Genomic DNA, 20227 nt, shown 5'->3' with positions numbered 1-20227 from the left:
GTATAGAATACATAAGCAGGAGGCTGTCTCCTGAGGAGCACAGATGACTTCAGACCCCTCTAAGCTGCTAAGAAAGATTTTAGAACAGCAGTGTTCCCATCAAAAACCAGAAGTGTTCAGGATGGATATCCACAGTAGTCCCTTCAGGTCCGAACTTTTAAAAATAAATCTGTAAAACCCAGATGTCGGCACGAACAGCTTGGTTCAGCACGCTGTGGTACAACTTGTACAATGACCCACTTTTCCTGGATTGGCAAATCAATCACTGCATCGTCACACATCAGTTTAGGAGCTGCAGTGACGGAAGTCCCTTTGTTTCACATTGGCAATTGGGGTGGGCAGAGAAATGGAAAGATGTATGGTGGAGATCCAGAGAACAAAATTAAACACGGTCAAATGAGAATCCATTTCCTGCAGTATCTCTTTGCCCGTGGCACAGTGTCTATCAACAATACACAGGTACAAATTGGCCTGGAGATGTAGCTTTAACTATCCAAACAGAGAAAACTGCATTAGCAGCAGCATGCTGCTCTGCCGGCCTGGTGCCACGTGACTGGGGAGAGTGTACATTAGATAGGACAGCTGATTCTTTCCCAGTGCCTAAAGTACTGTGATGTGATTAAAATAACTGCTACTGTGTGAAGAGATTGTAAAGGGACATTATAATACAGTTGCAGTTAAACCAGACTGATGGGTCTTCTGCAAATCTTGCAATATTTACCGTTAAACAAAACATGGTGGGTGCCGTCAAGGTGAAAGGAATGGGATCAGCATGTCTGCCTGGTTTGCATGGAACAGTGAATAGCGTAAGATAACTTTTATCTTTTTTTTTTTTTCCTCCTGTTTGAACAGGTAATATTTTTATGCTGCTTTCATCAACATATGGGCATCACTCCTGGGAAAGGAATGAAAGTCTGTTAATTTATTTGATCAGACAAGAGAAATAATAGAAAACTGAAATGAAGACTCACATTTGTCATGTGTTTGAATTAGCAGAAAGCTGGAGAAAGCAGAAAAATACTGCAAGAAGTTCAAAGATGAGAGGGTTTATTGAATTAGAAAAGTATTAATAGCATTAATCTTTTCCAAACCGGGCTTCTTAATGTGTATGATGACTATGTAAAAGATTGGGGAAGTAAAAATGAAAGAAAAAAATCAGATATAGAAAGTTACACCATGTTTAAAAAAAGGGGATAAGTTATCACTGATCCATCCAGCCTGACTGGAATAGTTAACCTGTGAGGAAAATACCAGGTAAGGATCTGGCCCTGAAAGGATAAATCAGCGTGAATTATCTGAAAAGCAACTACTGTACAGATCACAAGTCATGTGAGGCATAAACTTCCAGGTTAATTCAGCAGTCCTGGTTCCTACCTGGCTTTGCATAGGAAGGAAAAAGAAGATGCTGAGCTTGTAGTTTCATAAATTATATTATTGCAGAGTTACTTTATCATAGCCTCAAGGCAGATGCATTCTTCTTAGAGTGTGCAGTGAGGCTTTGAAAGTCTTATATGGTACCTGAGAACCTGCTGAGAAACAGAGGTGGAGGGCGAGCAAAGTATCTGCGAGGGAAAAGGGGGCTTTATTTCAATATAAGCATAACAGCATCTGTGTTGTTTGATTTATACAGACATAAAAACAGATTAACCCAGGGAGGCAGATAAAGCAGAACCTATGAAAAATGTTGGCGGGCGATGCAGACTTTAGGTAAAAACGTACACTGTAGGTCAGAGATTACTGCAAGTGTTTTCAGGCTGCACATTAGTGGCACAACCAGCGTTATATGAATGAGAGTATCTGAGCGCTGGCTTGAGTGATGCTCTGGGATGTCCGGGCTGGGCAGCGTTCCACAGGGTTTGCACAAGTTTCTTTGGAAGACCGATACATTAATTTTCTTGTAATTTATGAAAGGAACCCCCACCTCCGGGTACGCTTAGGCTAAATCATTCAGACCAGGCAGTTAGCCACATGCTGAAATACCTGCTTGAAAGCTGCATACTAGTCCTGATGTCGTACAGCTCTTTTGTCTCCTGAAATGGCCTCGGAATGACTGCATTGGGTACAAGCGTGCGACTGGCGCAGCAGAGGGCCAGGCTGATCGGCAATGAGTTTCTTTCTTTGAAAAGCAACTGTAGTTCAGAGTCCTACGGTATGACCTTGCTAGGGCTGTAAGTGTGTTTAATTCACAAATCCTCTCTTGTTCAAAGAAAAAGAAGAAGAAAAAAAAATCTACTACCAGTGTAGCGGTGAGCAGAGCAAGCATGTTAATGAGTGGAGCTGAGGGATGAGCATGGCAGACCCAGCTGCTGTCCTGCTCGTCCCTTACCGTGTAAGTAGCACGCCAGGAATACATTGTCTTACATCAGAATTTAAGGTGGAAACTAATGAGACAACAGACTTAATAACTTTTCTTATTGATAAAAAATACATACGAATGTTTAAAGGTTTCAATCATACTTGGGTTCAATGTAAGTGTTCTGAACATCAGTTGTAGGAAAGCGAAAATCCTTTTGACTGGGAAGGCTTTTAGCCAGCCTGGATGTTTTTAACACAATCATGCAGCTTGCCAGTGAGATAACTGCAACCGTCAGTTTTTTTCCTACACGGTAGCTTTGACATGGGATGTGTCAGAATTCTGCCAGGGCAATAAGCAGCAGAGTTTGGTGTGTGCAGGAATTTGGATGTGGTCTTGGCTTGTGTACCGTGCACACGCAGAAGTGTCCTGAGGGCCCTGAAGCTACAGCAGACAGAGATAGAACTGTCCACAAAAAATAATTATATATACACATATAGTTTCCAGAAATGGCCAATTTTCACTGTTTGTTTAAAGAGCTGTGTAGCAACTTAAAACCTAAGGGCATGATGTGAAGACATCACTTACTTCGAGTCTGGACAATATGTTCATCTCCCATCATCAAAGCACTCTTTAAAAAGTGTTTGGTTGGATCTATATTTCTTAAAATGGCCTAAATATGTTTACACAGTAAATATAAAATTATCTTACTAAGTACAATGGATGCACTCTGTGTGGCCTCTAATTTTCCCTGCTTGGCTATTTTCATCATTTAAATTTAATAGGGACCCAAGGAACTTCCTTGAAAGTTGACTCGAGGACAGGCAGTGTCTGCAGGCAGCCGGAGCTCCGACTGAACAGCAGCTGCAGTAAGGAATGGTGTGGCTGCAGGTTGCTGGTTCTAGACGTACTGTAGACACAGTTAATATGAGCAATCTTCTTGTCCCTAATAACCTCAACTTCCAGATCGCTTGTGTTTCTGAGGACTCCAGAATGCCAAAATCATGACAGGATATCTACTCTTTTAAAGGTCTCCTGCGTTGCAACCAAAATATCAGACTTCAACTTTTCCCCATAGGTAAATCCGTGAGAATGAATACATTTGGTGAGGGGGGAATTTCTGCTGTTCCTTTCCCCTCTTTCATTTCAGTGCTGCGTTCTGTCAAAAGAGTTAATGCTACATGGATGTCAAAAAAAATGTGTCAGAATCTACTTGTGAAGGGGAAAATCATAGGCCTGCAACAGTCCCAAGGGGGAGAGGCAATAATGGCCCTGTAGCAAGACATGACCTTCTAATATGAACCCATTGCAAATGGTGTCCAAAGCCAGGCCTCTGAAATTGCTCTACAATGAAGACCAATCAAGCAAAAATACTTTTCTAGACAACCCCAGGAGAGTACTTTAAGGCAAAAATAAAATAAAATAAAATAAAATAAAATAAAATAAAATAAAATAAAATAAAATAAAATAAAATAAAATAAAATAAATCTGTTCTATAAATGGTAGAATTAGTCTTCAAATCTATTTAAGAGAAGAAGTGAAAGTTAAAGAGCAACATTTGCCACGCCTTTATTCTTTGGGAGATACACTGTTCTGTGTGCAGCTGTAAGAAAATGTGCAAGCTTGTAAGACCTGGCTGCCTTTTTTAGCTGGTAACTTACAACAGGTTGTGCAGATGTGAATAATTACACTGCAGAAATGAATGCAGCACCTGGAGGGTGTAGTGGGGGAGGCCTTGACAGGACAAGGAAAGAAATAACATTTCTGTGTTACAGGGACAAGTAATTCTTACTACATTTTGGGCCTTGTGTGTTGAGAAATTCAGGTTGCAGATTGCAGCTCAGTTCTGTCTTTGCCATTCTTCTCTGGCTTCACAGATTTTTTTTCATTTTTTTGTTTTTGTACAACATTATCAGTTACTCAAATATGGGCTTGTGTGAAGCACTCTGGATTTGAGTGTGGACAGGCAGTACATTAGCTAATATGATTCCATTAAAAAGGGATTCCATAGCTAGTGCCCCAATTAAATGAAGAAGAGTCAATATTAATAAACCTTCCAAAGAAAGGGATAAAATCAAATACCCACAGTGACCCCATAGACATCAGTGCTGGTCAGATCAATACATACCAATAAGCACTGATGGAAATAGCTAAACAACAAAAACGTATCTAGGCCACTGAGATTTGGCAGTACAGCACACCAATAAAGTATCTTTTGTTTTCTCTAGATGGCTTTCCATTCCCTCAGTCTCCTGCCAAAGATGAGTGTCATGAGCATGTCTGCAAACAGCTTTTTGCCGGAGTTCGTCCTGTCTCCTCTTGGTGCATCTAAAAAGGGTTTCTTGGAAGTGAAAAGATGCTGTCCGAAAAGCTGAATAAGCAATAATCCAGACCCCTGCCAGCTTACATCCCTAATGCAACTGAAATGATTTTCATTCATCTTTTCAGTTGTTGTCAAATACATATCCACTGTAGTTGGGCTCAACTCCACCGACGTAAATGACCGGGCATTCACTTTGTTGGAACTACACCTATTTGGATCTGAGTTGAAGTTTTGCGAGTGCAAGGGGGGATATGATCAAATACCCCAAAAATGCAGTTGTCGATGTTACTTTCTACAGTGTTTTGCTACTTTGGAAGTGTTGCAAGAATGTACTCTTATCTTTTCTACCCAGATTTCATGTTCATGACGCATATCTTTGTGCCATCAAGGTCTGGTGGTTACAATGCACTGTGCTCACAGCTACTGTATAGGAGGGTTTAAAACATTTTAGAATTTCAGCATCTGTTTTATACTGATTTCAGGAGGAGAATGGCAGAAGAGGGTGCCAAGTTCCAGAGAACAGTAAACACTTTGGACCAAATTCTCCCCTCATTTAAGCTGGTGTAAATCTAACGTCTCTTCATCCAGCTGACAGGTAGATTTAAGCCAGTATGATAAAGGGTAGAGTCAAGCCCTTTAATATGGAAGAACACAATTGCTTCCTCTGGCTCAAGCCCAAGAAAATATATTTAAAATATACAATAGATAGTAGAAGAAATTTTAATTAACTTTTTTGTTTTTAACGTGGGTATTGCTTTTAAACTATTCCATTCAGGGCTGAAAACTAGGCTCTCAGCTCTGAGCCAAAAAGGGGAATGTTTATCATAAATGCCTTAAAGGAGTACAATTAAAAGGTGTTTAGAAACTTGAACTGTTCTGTTAATCAAAATGAACTTATAATTCCAGGTTTTAAAATAGCTAATGATGTACAAATAGATTTTAGCATATATTAAAGGTATCATCTTAACATAAGTTGCTGGGGAAAAAGGAAACTGAGAATAAAGTTGTAAGATTAATTCATGGTAAAGAAATATGGGACTTCATAATTCTTCCCAAAGCATCATAGTTAGTAAAATATTACACTTTTTTTCCTCCAGCAGAAACACAACAGAACAACATTATTCTCTAGCGGTCAACATTAATTGCAAACTGATGGCCACTTCTGAACATGGGAGTCTTCGCTGGGCCACATTTAATTATATTAACTGCCGACATGTCAGCGTGCCCAGCTCCGGCAGCCCCCGCTGGTTGAGCCGCTGTCAGTGGCATTGGCCAAAGCAGTCGTACCACACGGGGGAGTCGCTCTGCATGCACAGAAAAGTTCATCTGCTTCATAAATCACTCGCTTTGAAACCTGATTTCTCTGTGCTGCAGCTTTGTCAGTTTGTCTGAGAGAAAACGCAAGATCTGCAACGCTTGGCAGGGTAAAACAAAGCCCAAACCACCGTGTTTCTGTAAATGAATTCCTTGTCAGTAAGGGTGAATAGGATTTTGTTGGTGGGGAAAAGTGTGTCAAGCATAATTCTTGCCAGCTTGCCAGGTATTTCTGTATAGAAGACGAAGAAAAGATTAAGATACCTCAGCCATCAGTGAAGAAAATTCTCCAGATTTTATTTAACCTTTTAGGAAAGCAGAGGGTGTGGCGGGTTCATTGCAAGGCATGGCAACACCTTATCTCAGCACAGCGAAAATGGAACAGCAATGCGGGAGCAGGATTAGGCCATTTTTCACTGTGAGGTGCAGTGTGACCTTTGACTGCATTATACCGTCTTAACGAGCTTTCTCCTGGATTTTCATACCTCATTCTTATGTCCTTACAATGCCACACAGAAGACTTACTTTGCCAGCTCATTGTTACCTGCTACTAATATAGACTGCTGCTAGTACAATATACTATTATCCACCAAAACAACGTGTACTGACAAACACTGTTTAGTGTATTGGCTACCATTCTGAGAAAGCCAGGGTCACTGCTGAACAATACCAAAAGAGGTCTCACTAGCTTCTTCTCCCTCTTCCATTGAATGAGCTGTTAATAGACAAGCTGTTATAGAGAAAAAGAACTAAATAGTTTACAAGCTTACATTTGAAGGCCTGTGAATTGCATTAGCTGAGCCAGCTGAGTGAGAGCCAAGGCAATCTCCCCATGATTGTAGAAAATGTGGCACTGAGGCATGTGGAGGCAAAGGAAGAATGACAGTGACCAGGTTTACAATATGCAAAGCTGGAATAATTACTGCTTTCTGTGGCACCGAGTTTTTAGCCAAAATAAAATCTGGAATAGGCATCTCCTTTAAATGCATAAGTGCGTGTGTTTGTGTGTGTTCACAGTTGAAAACTTTCACGCCTTCATTCAAACAGTAGTATACAGCCTTCATGTAAACTCTTTGAAGTTGACAATTAATTTTTCCCCATTGAACCTTTCCCCCTTCCAACTCCTCTTCTTTCTCCACTGTACAGACCACTCTCAGTGTGAGCAGTGCCTGCAGTTCTTTTATGTTACCCGCTGTTTTCCTTGCATAAGGCAGTTCTGAATAGGAATGTGAGCCACTTCCAGTGCAATTATCTGGACAATGATTTGGGATCAGTGGAACTGGGATGTGCAGCTGAAAAGTTTTTGGGACCTTCCAGCTACTGGACATGAGACTGACAGTGTTCTTTGTTTTAGTTTCTTTCTATTCTGTAACTTTTCCAGAGACATTAAAGTTTTCAAAAGCTGCAGAACAACAAAAAAATATAATAGAGAAACAGCAAAATTGAAAAGTAAAAAATGTAACCCTCAGATCATCCATTTAAGGGCATTAAGCGAAGTACAGAAGTGGTTTTTGCCATAACCCCCACTAATGGGTAGCTATCTTTGATAGCTCATTTACAGTTCAGTTAAACTAGTCCGAAATCAGCCTCACAGGATACACAGTTTAGTCATTTTAAAAACAGATTTCTTGGTATGTTGTCATAAATCATTCACAAACTGGACTAACGTAGGCCAGCGATCCAGATAACAGCTTATCTAGTCAGACTTGAGCTTCGCCCACTAAACTTTGTCTCCAAATGTGAATATCTTTGCCACAGAGCAAACTTTCAGTCATGCTGACTTACAGTACCAGCCATCCATTGGTTACATCTGAAAGGAGAGTTTTAGTCTATACTCAGAGATCCAACATCCCTGGACGTAGGGGGTGGGGGAGGAATTTCTGCTGCCATTTTAAAGCCAACGGCAAAACTCATGTTGGCTTCAGAGGAGAGAGAATTTCTTGCTGACTTGTTAGATGCTCTCCTTGGCTTCTAGTCCTGCAGTGCCAGTGTAGGTGAATCAGCTCCTGAAATTATATTCATCTGAGATCTGACCAAGTGGAAATTACATTCTTTCAGGTCCTTAATTATGAAACTTTTGCGAATGTAAGGCTCAGTCTTTTAGGGCATAGCTTACAGTTAATTAATTTCACAAGAATTTCTCTTCATCCTTTTGGTAGTTGTGCATTGGCATACTTCAATATATCTTCTTCAATATATAACTTCTTCTGTGTTTTGGGAGCTAAATCCTGAAGTCCCATCTCAGTACTAGCTGAGCAAATTTGTCTTTAAAGGCTTCAGTGAAACCATCATGTCAAGGACAGTTTGCTTCAGTGAAAGGCTCAGGATTTATCTAATCAAACCTGGGAATCATCCCCCTTAGTTTCAGTGGGTTGGTTTCCCTGAGATGTTTGATTTGCCCTCCTGTTAGATCCTTTCATTCAAGTTAGTAGTTTCCTCAGGTTGGCTGATCTTTATTTCTGCTTTTAATATTCTGTATTGATTTTATTGTAGTGCACTTACATGCTGTTCAACAGTCCCCTATTACTGTAAATAAAATGAGATAAATAACTTGGCTTTCTTTCTGCATTTAAAATCTTTGGCAGCAGCCATCTCCACCCCTAACTGGGCCCGTGACAGGCCTACTGCCAGTATCTGTGAGGGCAGCTCTTGAGGCGCGCATGCCCCTCACATGTCACTCGTATCCATGCTAGTGAGATAAAGCTAGCTTGGCGTTTGCTGATATTACTGGCTCAGTTTATCTAGCAAGGGTAGGTACCAGGAGCGCCTGTGGGATGTGCAGCTGGGGGCAGCTGCCCTCTTAGGCACTGGCAGTAATAGCAGCGTTATACATGCATCTATGACCAGACAAGATATTACTTATCTGCACTACAAGTGAAAGTCAGCGAGGCTCCTGTTTTCAGATCAGGTGGGTGTTATGCCTATCTATCACTTACAGACTTTGGCTTAACTGGTCACTTAAATAACCATGATAAGGTACAAAAAACAGCTTCATCTTTCTTCCCCCTTCTGACTGCTCTTAGCAGGTATTTCCTCCGTCCAGGCCTGTTCCTCTTGGTCCTCAGGGGAACGACCAGCATAGTCAGAGCATAGGCAGTGTGTTTCTCCTGGCTGGCAACAGCCCATAGAGCATTCACAGCTCCCACACTGCCCTCGAACTCCCTGGTGTTGGTGCCATTATGAGTGCAATCAGAGCTCAAACCAACGAACTTCCGAAGGGCTGGGCCAGCTTCTCAGGCAGTTGCAGTTTGCCGAGTCAATGCTTACAGTTTGTGGCTGTGGGCTGCCGTACAGAGCTACCCTGAGACTCCCTATCTGGAAATGGGCCTGCCTCGCAAGCAGATGTTTTCTCTTGCTTTATCTATCTAGTTCAAGTATTGATAGCGTAGCAGCTGACTTAAAATGAATGTCAGGATCAGTTGGAGGCTCTACAGTCCCAGCATGGGGCCATCTTCATAGTTATTTCACACCGAACAAGACAGATCGGTCTGGGTGTTGCCTCCATGACTTCCCAAGGCTGACTGCACCAGGTCTGAGTGGCTTGGTATTGCTGTCCTCTTCCTCTGCAAAGATTAGAAATTTCAGCCCTACTGCAAGTGATGCTCCTTTGTATTAAAGCCCTTTCTCTCACACATGCGTTTTTTCCTGTTGTGTCTATATGCCAGTACTGAAGATCAAAACTGGGTGGAGGTTCAGATCAACAGTGCCAATAGACAGCTTTCTTTGATCTCCAGAAGTATCCACCCTCTTGCAGATGTGTCTTCCTGCTGTGATTTGCATGGCTGCAGCCAAACCAGCCTTAAAAACAGACCTTCACATGGGGTATGCTCACATCCAGACATGCTGAAGCAGTGCCAGCATTTTCTCCAGTGTCCCAAATTTTAAAGAGTTCAGGATGAAATTACTCGTTTTGACATATTTTTAGTTAAATATACACCTGAGCTATAAACAGATTTTATTCTTTTAAATATGTTCTTGTTAAAATAAACCAATTTCCATTAGATAATATAATTTTTAGAAGAGCTGCAGAATATTCTTTTAAATATATTGTGAAAACAAGTAATTAAAATAGCCAAAATAATGAGTATAAATTGCATGACTTTAAGAAAGCACATAAGGAGTAATCAAGCAGGGTAAAATCAAATAAGGTTAGTTTAAGTGAGAGACTTACGTATATGGTGTATTGTATTCTTTGGACTGAACAGAATTGCATGCTGTGAAAGGGTGTTCTGAACTCCATTAACGAGTAATCTTTGTACACAACAGTAGTGCTGTGCAAATAAATGTTGTGAGGCAAAAATAAATAAGTTTTGAGAAATGAATGATCTCCGGCAGTAGTTTGCCAATTAATTAGAACAAAGAGGGAAGTCTAGCAGACAACACAAAGAGATAAATAAGGAAGTGTTCAAGTTGCCATAACAGCTTTTGCTATTCCCTTACTCTGCTTTTGTCTAGTTCTTCTCACAAGTTCATAGGATTTTCTTTGGAGATGGCAAGGGAGCCAGGAGGGTGCAATAGTGATGTTGCTCACTCTTGAAAAGCTGTCTCAGGGTCTTACCTCAACAAAGGTTAATGGTAACTGGATCCTTATAACAACTTGCTTTAGGAAGCTTTTAAGGAGTGTGAACCAGAATGGAGAAGAAGTTACACATGATTTAACTAAGTTGCATATATTCTAAACAGCAAGACCCACCCCTACAGCAGTTAAGGAATTAACCATGTAATTTCATAATTATTAGTGACCATCTCTGAAAACCAGTGGTGGATGAGTCAGGTTCCAGAAAACTGGAAGAGGGCAAATATAGTACCTGCTTAAAAAAAAAAAAAAAAAAGGAACTCTTAAGAAACCATGGCTTTCTCAGCCTAACTTTAAGCAATCTGTAACTTAACTGGTAAGAATAAATTAGTGATTATAACATTTGAGAATGATATCGTTTTGGAAGGGACTGGAAACACTATAAGACCATGATTAGAGCTAATGCTAAACCAGAGAAAGGTCCCAATTCAGCAAGGTCATGTTCACTTAAGTGAAATAAAATGAACTACACATAGGTAAGAGAAGTCAAACCTCCGTGTACCACAAAGGGAGCAGAAGCCTGGAAGATCTGCAGGTGGTGACATCCACAGCAAATAAGAAGTGGTCTGTTCTTCTAAGAAAACAAATCTTGGAAAATATACTACCAGTACAACTGCTTGTAACATGACAAATATTGTTACTCTGCTGTGCTCAGAACTATTATATGTCTTTTGGTTTACACTGAGTCTGGTTTAAGTACTATGTTTTTAAATAAAAGCTTCAGGTCCACTGGTTGCAGCATACAGGAGCAGGAATAAATAGAAACCTATAAAAGCATAAACTATGAGAAAAGTTTGGAGAAACTGAGGTTGTTTCATTTACACGATTGAAGGGAGCATGATAACAGACTTCCAGCATGTAAGAAGCTATTAAAAGAACATAGTAATCCATTACCCGTTGAGGACAGGGCAGGAAAAATTGCTTTAATTTCCAACAAAGGAGATTTAGGTTATCTTTCTAACTATAAGCCTAGGTAAGCACGGGAACAGGCTGCTAGAGTGGCTGTAGAATCTCCATTACTTGGTCTTTTAAAGAAAAGATTAGATAAAACAGCTGTCAAGCTTGTTGGGTGCAGTTGATCAGCATACCTCAGCAGAGGTGGAATTACACTGGACATCTTTTTAGCTCCCTGCCAGCCCTACCTTCAGCCCCTGACATGTTATACTTGCATAGGTTTGTAGTAGCATATACACCCTAATTTTCATCAAAAACAAACACACAAGCTGAAGGAAAAAACAAACAAACAAACAAACAGAAACCTGAAAAAGTGGATCCTAGCATTTCGAAGATCGGAGCAAAAAGCAGTCTGGGTCTTTTTGCTGACTGATGATTCCAGAGTACGCTGTCTTAACAGTGTATAGGACTTACACAAAGAAGGAGTAAAGGTGCTGAAGGTGGGGAAGGCAGAACTGGGGAATAAGCAATACCTGTTCTGCTACCCACCTTCCAAGAGCCTGCCCTGTATCTTTGTCTCCTGGACAAGCTGGGAAGCTCTCAGTTCTGCTTCTTCTTGTCTCTGCTTTTGCCTTTCAATATACGTGGGGACCAGGGAGAGTCAAGGAAGGGATCAGGCATCATTATGTGCCTGAGCAAGAGCTTCGTTGGAGCTGGAAGGGGCACACAGAGGGGTCTGTCTGAACATTATGGTCATCAAGCCCGTGTTCTTCTCCAGCACCACAGTCTATGGTTCAAGACAGAGGATCCACAACAAGGGGCTCAAGGAGACTGTAGAGTAGCAACAGAGGAAAACTAGAGAGTGTCTTAGGCCAATTTCTCCCCTGCACTGAGAGAATCCATTCCCCATGCAGTGGTGTCCTAACAAAGTAAAATTTGCAGGGACAAAAGTGGCAGATTCAGCAAACATTGAGGGGTAGTTCAATATTGCTTCAACTATCTTCAGGCACTGTTTTCTTCTGTGTGTTCAATTATGCTGTGAATTTGTTTATCAATAAATCAAGTCTCTGCTTTCCATTTGCACATGCGGTTGAGTTGCAGAATTTCAGGAATACATTCATCTAAGCACATGAAATTCTCTTTGGTCTTTGAATCCTCTTGCAGGTAAATTACTTTTACTGTATTTATGGGGTACCAGCTTTTCAACACTTAGTTTATAATGCATAGCCCTCTGCCCTTTTGCAAATAACTTCTGTTTTGCCCTGAAAGGCAGTCTGTCTCAGCTCACAGAGCCTATGTGTTTGTGCCTGTCTGCATTATTTATATCTCCATTAAAGACATTCCTCTCTTCCATGTTCTTATATGGTGCCCACCATTCGATACTTGGACAACTACTGGTTGCTGCTGCTAAGAATTTGTTCACCATTCCCACCTTTATGATACAAGCTTTCAGCATGCAGTTTTAAATTGTTGGTATTCCAGCATACTCCCAGTGGCATTCTTGCAGCTTCATGCAACAGCAGAAGACATCCATTTCTTGAGTGAGTTTTCAGTAGTATCTGGTGAAGACTGAAGTTTAATCTCAGCTTTTCTGAATGATGCATTTTCATTTTAAAAACTCATTGAGTAGGTGTTTACTTTTAGGCCATCATAGTTTTGTAGGTCCTATCCAGAGAAACATCAAAGATAGAGCCTGCATCATATTGTACATGCTCAACTACATGGGAGGGTTGCAGATTCTTTTTAGACAGCAGTGATTCCTATGTATTAAATCTCTGATTACAAAAAAGATATATATATATATATATATTCCTCAGCTGAGGAATGATGAAGAGAAAGCTATTGCTCTCCTTTTCTTTCTCACTGTATCTTGGCCTTAACTAGTAAGATCCTTCCATATGCCATCCATGCTGAGACTCAGAGCAGCACACCATGACATCAGGCCAGCAATTGCTACCCTTTGCCTCTCTGCTGCCAGCCCTGTGACAATAGCTCAGTGCTGATGGCTAAGCATGCACGTGAGAAAAACACAAGTTGTCTTAGTGATTAGACTGGCAGGAGGTGATAGATCCAACACCTCCTAGAACCTTTTATTTTGTCATGCCTTACAGCTAGAGTGTAACCATATTTCTATTTCCAGCACAGCGTCTACTGATGAGCTACTTATGCATTAAGGTAGTGCCCTATCCCTCTAGTAGGATACACCTGGGAAAAAGCCTTTTCCTAGGACTTACAAGGGAAGGCTCCTGGGTTTTCAATATAAATATTTTAGCAAGCTATACAACCCCGGAGGAGGTGTTTGCTCCCCAGTTCAGTCTGTTGATACTTTTGTCTGAACTAGCCAACTCTTCTTTTCACTGTCATTTGCAATTACAGCCTATAAATATTTTATATTACTTTAAAATCAGGTTTTAAAATATTTAAATTAATTGGGGCTGGTGAATTAGATAGCCAGGAATTTGAAACTGAGCTTGTCTAATCCTTCTCTGTGCTGCCTTTTTCAGGTTTGTGCTGTAGCCCAAACTCTCACACTTTCTGCAGAATAATCCAATGGGAGATAATTTTACTTGTAACATATGAATGGTTTGATATAATTTTTTTTTCAGGTTAGTCAGCAGTGTTTTGTGTCTTCTTGCAATGATTTCAGCTAACTAAAACTGGGCTGAGTTGCTTCTGAGAATCCAGGCTGCTAAACACAGTGGGAATTTGGATGGGTGGGCAACACAGGGGATCTTCCTGAGCCTCGTAGATTTTGACATGTACAATTGGGATTCATCTGTAAAATGGGAATCTGTTGTGATACGTCCTGTAGTCACATTATGTGCTGTGTCCCATGCAGCACTCCCTGTATTTCCTAAACTCTGCTTAAACAACAGAAGGATCCAGTGAATTTTTAGAAGACATTCCCTTCCATCCTGCATCCAGTGACCAGGTCAGTGTCTAAAAAAGATGTTTCCAAAATGTTACATATCATAGATATGTCGTGGCAATTGCCATTATGCCCTGCAAATGTGTTAAGTCCTGTAGTGACTTCTTGTAGGAATAATCCCACACACTGCATGCTCAAACTTAAATTTTATTTGGCATCAGATATATATAAAGGGAAATTTAAGAACTGAATTTTATCACTTATGAGTGTGATATTTCATTTTACTACAGTCTTGGGTAGCCTCCATGGAAGATTCTGGATGGATTGAAATGATTTTGCAGGCTGTTCATCAGGGAATAACCAAGGCAACAGTTGAAATCTCCGAGAATTTTAGAAAAAGTAAGTAAACCCGTTTAAAGTGTAATTGCTACAGAAGACAACTCAGAGGCCCTGGGTGTAGAAGGTAATGGAAACTGTTATGTTTATCACTTACTTTTTAGGAAGTTTTTCTTTTCTCAAAAAGCTCAGACAAGCTATTATATTTAATAACTAGCTACTAGTCTGAATTTCAAACTGACAGACACTTCGGTCTTTTTCAGTGAACCTATCCATGTGCCTAGCAGCTTGTACAGTGAGTGGATCTTTCAGAAGAGGAAGCAGAGAAGAAAACAGTGGGGGAGAAAGCTACATTCTTGGAAGCTCTATTACCATTTACAGAGTTATTCATCTCCTATTATTTTTAATCATGTAGCGCAAGGTAGTATTTAATAAAATTCAAAGATACTGAAGAGCAAAGCATAACTGATCCCTTTGGAGTCATAGAAGAACTTAAACAGGCGTAAGGGCAGTGTCTTGTCTCACACACTTGGAACTCCTAGAAAAAGGAGGAAGCTTTGGGCAAACATATATTTAGGATCTATCCCTTAAATCCAGATCTCACACTAGATTATTACCTTGTGTATTCTTATCCATAGGCTGAAGAGAACTACATTTTCCCCCAGCATCCCACTTACACCCTAGAAATAGAGTTATTTCACACACAGTGACTAGATGGGAGCAGGGAGCAGTGTGATTGATTTTTGCTGTGACAAAAGCCACCTGGTTCTGCAGGAGAGAGGACAGAGAGGATGAACCAGACTCCTTCTTAGCTGAGTAAAGAGCTGAGCTCTTCATCTGTTTCTGCTCTACTAAAGATTATCTAAGGCCATTTTTTCCCATTTTGACTCTGTGCAAGTCATACTTTATGTTCAAAGAAAACTCGTCCCAGGACTGTAATCACAGCATAAATAGACCTTTGCAGGGCCTCCCAGAATCTGCATTCACAGAGAAATCCCATACCCAGCACGTCTACAAGGAACCATTCAACCAGCTGACTAAGTGCATAAAGCATTTGAAAACACTAGCCTTATCTCCTCAAGAGTCGACAGCAAAATGTATGGCCACGTTGAAGTTTCTGGCAGTTCTAGAAATAGTGCCTGCTGAGCAAATAAGGTCAGAGTGGGTGGGTGAAAATAGATTGTTCTCAAAATTTGGCACATAAAACTTTAAAAGTGCTTTATGAACAGAAATCATTCTCTCAGGTCTTGATCCTGCAAAAGCTCATGTGGGTAGACTTCTCAAGCTCATAAATTTTAAGATCTGTTTATGCTTTTGCAGGGTGGAGTTTTAGGCTAAATAAAAGAAGGTGGAACATTAGCCACAGGAGGTTTCACCTTCAAAGGGAGATATCCTTGCCTTTCTGTTTATTAATTTTCCCTGTGAGCAAAATATTTGACTAACTCATTTTTTTCATTTGCCCACCCTTTCAAAACTTAAGAAGCAATACCTCTAGGGCACTTGTTTTGATTTTTCCATTTAGGTATTCTAGGAACTTGCTTAAATCATTTGACATTTGTGTTAATAACGTAAAATCTTAGTGATCTGAAATCTTTATATAATTAAGCAAAATAATACAGCTCCCTACATGGAACTAAAGTAGTTGAGGGAAATTCTCAGTGGAAATAAGGATGACTCATTCCTCAAGCAACACTAACAATTAAGTATACATAAGCTATCAGTTCCCAATTGGAAAAAATGGGGACATTTATATAATAAAGAACTTTCTTAGTCTGCGTGGAAAGATGATAAGGTATTAGTACCAGCTGCGACTGTATTCAGGAATATGTTTACCAGTGCTCAAATTTATTTTCAAGAGCAGCATCCAGTGAATAAGACCATACTGGTGGTAATTTTAAGCCTCACATATTTGTAAAACCATTATGTCCTTTATAATGTTAAAGTTTGCACATATTTTTTTTAGGTTGATTTTAGGATGAATAAAGGAAAAAAAAATCTACACTTAGGTATGTAATGACGACCAGACAAGAGTTGTGATTTGGGCAAAACCCAAGAAAGAAAACCTTCTAAAGGAAAAGTGGCCTCAAGTGCTATAAAATCATTATCTTCCTGGCAGAGGTGTCATGGTTTGAATCTGAGGTCTAATCACAGCCATGTCATTGCATGCAGTGTACTAGGTCAGGAACATTGTAAGTGGCCATACAACCCTTGGGATGTGTCAAGATCACCTCTGCCATTTGGGCTTTTGCCTATCTTGCTGACAGAGAGATCTCTGTATAGAGGAACTCAATTCTGAACTTTAAATGCCAGGATGGGTTTCTTCCAGACTAATCATCCGTTGGCACCTGTCTCTGCTCCAGACCAAAGCTAATCAGCCAGTCCGCATCCTGAAGGCCACGTGAGTCATTAGCATTCACAGATGGGTGCCAGTGATATCAGCTATTGACACTGCTCAGTGCCCCAGAGCCCTGTTCTTCCCCCAGCACAACTTGGAACCCCCAGTTATTTCCCTCTTGTGGTGTTATACCTTGTCTGCCACTGAAATCTCATGATCTTCTCAACAGGTGGGGACCAAGGTTGAGAGGAGAGACAGGCAGGGTTGCAGAGGAGGCTGTGAGGGCTGGAACAGTCCCCTGGCTTCTGGCTGTCACAGCTCCCCTCTGCTCAGTGGGGCAGCTGCATTGCCCCACTGCAGGGTGGTGTGAGGGGACATACTGCACTCTGAGACTGTGCGATGCTACAGGGACGGGACTGCACGAAGAACAGAGACAGGCACATGTTTGTAACCTCTCCTTTGCAAGCGGTTACATTCGCAAACTGCTTATCTGGTAACAAAACAGCTTTACTGAACATATGCATTTATGAACACCAGCACATCACCTGTTCTTTCTTTCTTTGCCTTTTTAGAGACAGCTTGTCAGGAAGCAAAGTGTCTATAAACGTGCAGCTCTACAGCTATGGCTCTCTTGATAGCTAACTTCATTACACGTGTGTCTCTGCTTACACAATACACCCAGTTACACTGCTTCTTTCCTAAGGAGTGAGATGGCTTTCTTAAACTGATGCAAAATTTGATCCACTGTGTTTATATCACATATTGGATGAGCCCTAATTTTCAGGAAGTCTTTACAAGTGGAAAACCTTGCTGAAACACATATTATTGAATGGATACCTTGCTGTGCTTGGATCAATGAAGCTTATACTGTGGCTTAGGCCTAATCTTAGGACAATTCAGCAATTGAATCCCCTTATGTTAGGCTACTGGCAACATTGCAGGACTCATTCTGTATCTACTCATTAGCTGTGTTCAGTTTGTGCATAAAATGAAAAAGAAATCCGTGAAAACATTTAGAAAAATAAAATAGAAAAAGATGGGCATACCAAAAAGCAAAATGAATTTCCTGTAGATTCTGAAGTGTGATGACGGATTTCTCTGAAATATTATCCTTTTCTTGATATTCCACCCCGATTAGATATTGGGAACTACAAAGAGGTGATATGAGTGTAATCCACAGAAAACCAGGAGATGTTATTTCCAGCTGCTCAAAGAACTATTTGCTATGAATATGGAACTGAGAATTTAACTTTCCCTATTTAAAGGCTTCACCATGCACCCTGCTCCTCCCACAAAAGCAGAAGTTGCAGCTTTCCTCTCCATAAATCTCTCCCTGCTCCTTGGTCCTAGCTGTTTTCCTCAGAAGAGTAAAACTCAGTTTTGCTTACACTGCTGAGAAACCAGAGCTTTTTTCCTGGTGCCATCAGACTGAAGCATTGTCTTTTCAAAACCTTTCTTAACATTCCTCTAACCCCCTTTCATTCTGATTGCTCAGGCTTTGTCATGATTTGAATCGTCTGCTCTCTGACAGCAATCAGATTAAAATATTAGGATTCTACTTTTGAGACTTCCTTCCCTGACACTCAAAGAAAAGAAATGCAAGATGAGGTGGTTCCTCATAAATTGCTATTCTAAAAATTCTATATTTACCCAAACTAAACTGAAATTCATATTATCTGTACTTTAAGCATCATTTCCATAGATTATTTTACTATTACCCTTAAAAGACAATGCCAACAAGCTCTTCTTATGCTGTACTGATTTTCTATTTTCTTTCCTATTCAAATTTAAGCTAAAAGCTAACCACAGACTTCCCACTGTTCAATCTATTGCTTCTCTGCCAGGAATCATCTTCTGCAAGTGCTGTATTTGTAATCTAATAGCATGCAAATCAGAAATGAACTTTTGGTTTTCAGAGTTATGCCCAGTGTTTAATAACTGCAGGTTTGTAGCACCAGGTGCTTTATTTCTGTGATGTTACTGTGAGCATGCAAGCAAACCTGCTTTTCTGACTATTGGAAAGAAATCAGATAACTCCAAGTGAAAATCATACTAAATCTGTAAAGATGCTGATGTGCTAAGAAACGGATCAGGTTTTAGATGAGAAAAATGGCCTCTATTTGTTAAGAAATACAGATGCAGATGAAGAAGATGGATAGAATCCTCTGGATAAAGTGGAAAGTAAAGATATTTCTCTTGTTTCCGATAATGTGCCACTAGAGGGTCTCCCAAGAGATTTCTGCTAGTCCATATATTTTAGATTCTTGGAGGTTAGTTATTTCACCACCAAAATAATGAAATAATATAAACTGATGCCACATCGTATCCTTTTGCTTTGGTATCAGCTGTCTGAAGTCTTTCATTTTGACAAAGGTACTACATCTCATTATTTGTAGTTTAGTTTAGGTTCACTTCTCATCACAGAACTAATGGATTCATTCAGGCTTACAAGCCTGAGTGAGCTGGACAGGTGAGGGCTGGCAGCCACCCCAGGCAGATATCCATGACACAGCTACAACTCAGCAGCTTTCCTAAGGTTTGATTTTGAGCATCATAAAAGCCCATTCTTCAATAAAAGATCAGTGCATTTTATACTTAGTGTAATGCCATACAAAGCCTGATTATTAATTACTTCTTTATCAGTAAATGTAGCTACATATACACAAAGCTGTTTATACATTAAACAGTGATGACAGGGACACGATTATGTAAGTGTATGTGTCTTTCCTTTGGTGTGTAAAGAGTAATTTTTATTGTGTTTAACTGCAATAGCCAATTTTGTATTAATTGGTTATAAATTCCCTTAATACAGGACTTCTCAATTATTATTAATTGTTCTTATCCTGGAAGAAACAAGCCCATTAGGCTCCAGAGTGCTGTCTTGTTACCGCTGTACATCTGCGCATAGACTGAAGCTGGGGAATGGCTCAGCAGCACTCAGATGGCAGGTGCAGTTGGCCTCCACTTCTCCTCTGTGGTGATATTTCTAACCCAAAAGCCATCAATCAAAAGGTAAAAGGGTAACAGAAGCTTTCCTCTGGGTTGCATCCAAACCCCAACCACATCAATGGTGGGGTCTCCCTCTCTTATTTACCAGGCATCTGCTTCACAGGTCTTGATTCATGTGTGAACGTTATATGGATGAGTTGTGCTAAGTGGTAGCTGGGCTGCAGCCATTCTTCCAGCTGTGCAGTGGAATACGCTGGTGCAAAAGGGAGAGCGTGTTTGACTCCTTGTGCATCACAGACATATGAGTTGTTGGGTGCAGACTGGGAAATGCTATTGCT

General features: G+C 40.4%; 1 long non-coding RNA gene across 1 annotated transcript; it reads left to right on the top strand.

The window, feature by feature from the left end:
- The first annotated feature begins 12050 nt into the window (after positions 1-12050).
- LOC310880192 lies at positions 12051-15278 on the top strand. The gene is made up of 3 exons (XR_014571524.1): positions 12051-14332; positions 14560-14668; positions 14869-15278. It is a non-coding gene; the product is annotated as an uncharacterized lncRNA (long non-coding RNA).
- The last annotated feature ends 4949 nt before the right edge of the window (positions 15279-20227 follow it).

The sequence above is a fragment of the Anser anser genome, assembly GCF_964211835.1.
Source record: "Anser anser genome assembly, chromosome: 12".
Classification (NCBI taxonomy): Eukaryota; Metazoa; Chordata; class Aves; order Anseriformes; family Anatidae; genus Anser; species Anser anser.
This window is presented reverse-complemented; position numbering and strand designations above follow the sequence as displayed.